This window comes from Aplysia californica, unplaced genomic scaffold (genome assembly GCF_000002075.1).
Source record: "Aplysia californica isolate F4 #8 unplaced genomic scaffold, AplCal3.0 scaffold00429, whole genome shotgun sequence".
NCBI lineage: Eukaryota > Metazoa > Mollusca > Gastropoda > Aplysiida > Aplysiidae > Aplysia > Aplysia californica.
The window spans coordinates 54945-58823 of NW_004797699.1; the positions used below are offsets into that span (position 1 = coordinate 54945).

Sequence of the window (3879 nt, forward strand, 5' to 3'; positions counted from 1 at the left end):
CACACACACACACACACACACACACACAAACACACATACACACACACACACACACACACACACGCGCGCATTTACGTATATCTACATGATGTTAAACAGTTTAAATACATTTAAGATAGTCTGAAGAAATAATTATCGATACCGCGCCAATGACTTGTCCCGTGCAGATCAAGTCTAGAATCAGAAACGGCGTAGATCTACTTAAAATGTACTCTCACTGAACATGGCACACAACTCCTAGTCATAATCAAACCATATAGTCACACTTCTCAGAAGACGGCATAAGAGTAGGCCCTAAGTGGGGAACTGTGTCTAACAACCTCCTTGGTCTAACGCTAATTATAATAGAACTCAGTGCCTGGCCGGGGTGGGGGAAAAGGGGAGGGTGGGGTATTGTTTAAGCGGCGTACACTCTGTCAGCCGAGTGCCTCTCCCTGACTCTCATCCGCGGTAACATTAAGGGTTTTTTTATAACATGACTAGCCAATTCTGCAAAGCGCCGTTCTGCCACGTAAGGTTTCAGTAGGAAGTAAGTGACGAATAGAACTTCAAACAGAACCATGGGTGACCAAAAACCTACAGGCAGTACAAATTTGAGCCATGCTGACAATAAATGTACTGACAGTGACTAGAAACAGTTTTGCTGATAACGTTACTTATGAAATACATGTATTAAATAGTATTATCCTTCAATAAAGTAAGCAACAGAGAAGCCATATTGGCAACCAGGGGCTTTCTCTTTGGACCCAGTAGACAATTTATTTTAAAATCGCCGGCTAAGAACACTGTGTTCGCGCGACAGGAGGCGGTGACAACAAAGGTGAGCCACCGTTAATAAAACAGAGACGAAGGAAAGAAAATCGGGAGTGCATCAACTTATCAGTGAACCCTTATCGTCTTTTTTTTTGGGGGGGGGGGGAGGCGCCTTCAAATCAGCAAAGCGATTTTTGAATGTTGACAACAAATATAAATTAAGATTTAACTTGAAACTGAATGAAAGTTATTAGCAGCAATAAATCTGTTGTCCACTGTCCAGCAGATAAAGCTCCGCCGGTCTTGCCCAGTTAACGAACGGAGCCTGATAAGTATGTGAAATGAGTGTACATGTATTTATCCAGTAACTCCTCCACCCCCACCCCCACCCCCAATCCTCCACCCACCCACTTTCATTAAATGTTGTAGGACTTTTTTAGAAATTAAGTGTACTTTCTTCACTAGAAGCTCCTATTCTGGCTTCGTCTGTCTCTTTGTTTCGTAGTTTATACGAATGAGATGAAAACAATCTAAGCCTTACATTGAATTGCTAAGTCATGCCAGCACATAAAGCTAATCTCACTTCTTGTTACATTCCCCTGGCTTTTGTCTCTCTGTTTATAAAGAAGAATATTAGGCATTCCCAAACACAACAGAAAGACACGAAGAGCACAATGCCACCTACTTCAGTAAAATGACAGCGTGGAAAGTGACAGTACGAAAGAAAGAATAAATATCGGGCACGGCCTCAACAAAAGCATTCGGAGAACGGATTTCGGGTTTATCATAGCTACAGGCTATAATTCATTCTGTGCAACACTTCAAGCTTTCGTGGTGGCCTTTGTTGCCGATTGTCAGTCGTGGTGTTTTATTTTGCGATCAATCGATATCTTTTATCTGAAGACAAAAAAAACTTTCGCCTATTTCTCCCTTACGCTCTCTCAATCAAGAGGTCGCGAGTGATATCGGCATTCCAATCTATCTATAAGCGGTGATTTCAATTGGTTCTTACATGCATAAGTCTCAAAAGTTTTTCTTCCTTTGATATTTCGACATCAATGGGTTTGTTGGGGTATTTTTATAAAGAAAAGAAAAAGAAGAAAGTCTATCGGTTGTGAAAAACAAGGGCGTATTCATTCGTGAGCGTGTGTGGCCTGTAGACGAAGACAAAGGAAGTGTGCTTTTATTATATCAACATAGAAACCTGAAACCGAGGAATGCATGTACAATGTATTTCATAGTGTGTGCAGATATCCTGTTTACAAGATGTCCTTTTCAAACAGTAACGTAAGCTCTTTTTGGGCTATGCGCTGAAACATTAAAAAGCATTTTTTTTCTTTACACGTTTTGGCCTCACAATGCTGATTACTCGTGGCACAGAATGTACCGTCAAATTTGTCCAAAACGATCACGCACTGTCGAGGAGAAAAATCGTTGTCTTAGCCAGTTGGACGTCTTGGACAGTGTCATTATAATAAAGAAGAAAACGAAATTGGGAAAAGAAAAGTGGTCATTTGTACAGGGGATTGTCTTGGACACGTGGCCGTTAGAGCAGTTTCGACAGGTTAATTTTAGATCTGTTAAGGGGCTGGGGTTATAAACCTGTCTCGGTAACTATGACTTTTTCAGTTAAATCCTCATAGCAAGGAGGTATAACAGAAAATCATATGTAAAATGTAACTTTAATTGTTTTGTTTAAGATCACGGTTGCAATGGTAACACCGCCAAAATAAAAAATAAACAGCTTTCATAAAAGTAAAAAGTATTTTTTATTTACAAACCAAATTTGTTCAAATTTGGTCCATTAATAGATATACATAATACACAATTTCATTTAGTTGGGATCTTGGATATCTTGAATAGGAAAAAAAAATAGAGATGGATAACTGACCTACCCTCTCATGCCTTTGAATTCGATTACATATTCATCCAAGTAATTCATTCATGAATGCATCTATTATATTTTCTACCTGTATAAAATTAGGTTATAGTATAAATAACAAGCCTTGAAAATTTTGTTCGAATCAAAAAGAAAAAAAAAGTAGATGAGTAAAAAAACTTTAAAAAGTGACGTTTTGCGAAAAAAAACTACATTCTCTTACATACAGGCGCGGTTCGTCCATAGAAAACAGCCGTGCAGTGCCGCCCAAACGTTTAAAATGTTCTTTTACGTAAAGCACCCACAACAATGAATTAAAAGAAGCCAGAAACAAACATTAACAAAATATGATATCAAAACAAGGCCCTCGCTGGCGCCGCAACTGTCATTTTTGCGTCTATAGCGCCGTATAGCATCTGCTATGCCAAGCCAAAGTCCACGAGCTTTAACTGAACATAATAGAATATTACAGTAGTAACCTGACCTATAAATCGCTCTTTGGGATAACCCAAGCGATGACAACACTTGCAGCAAGTTTGGCGGTACAATAATATTAATAAGAAGGCATATCTTAAATGTGCTCCTGCCGAATATGACCGAAACATAGCCAACAGTAGCCAGTCAAAAAATAAACGCAATAGCCTGTACACTGTCAGTGTACTGTTCTATACTAAAATTATGTGAGCCCCAGAGCAATCCAGCAGAGAGCTCAAGTGAATTGTGATTGGTTCATTGTCTTGCCACTATTTTTGATGACTCTGCAATCATGAAGCTGAGGGAGTTGAACGTGTCGTCCTATGATTTGTGCTTTTAGATGGTTTTTTTTAAAGGATTGGTGAAAGTTATTACTTGAGTGTTCAGTTCTAATGAAGGATGAATGAAATTGATGTTTGGCTTACAAACAAATGTAGCTCTAGTAATCGAAGCGACATGTAACAAGCATGAAAATAAAAGCACGAGGTCCTCCCTCACCAACCCAAAGATCCTAAAATTATACACCATCTCATGTATTGTGCCCTTGACTATCTTCAACCTGTGATAGCTTAATTGTACACGCCCACTTTTTAGCCCCACCAGCCGCCCCTGGTTACATAATAGGCAAAATGAAAGTTCTAGGACAGAAAATCTAAAAGAAGATGATTGTAGCACAAAGAGTAAGCACTTTTTAGCTTTACAAGTGATTGGAGTATTATAATACGTAAAAAGTCTGGATACCATAAATTGACCAAAAATCATCAATTTACCCC

General features: G+C 39.0%; 1 protein-coding gene across 1 annotated transcript in view; it reads right to left on the reverse strand.

Annotated features, from left to right (window-relative positions):
* Positions 1–3879, reverse strand: part of LOC101853019 (F-box protein MET30) — a gene marked incomplete in the record, with an annotated part of 25892 nt that overhangs the window by 13829 nt on the left and 8184 nt on the right.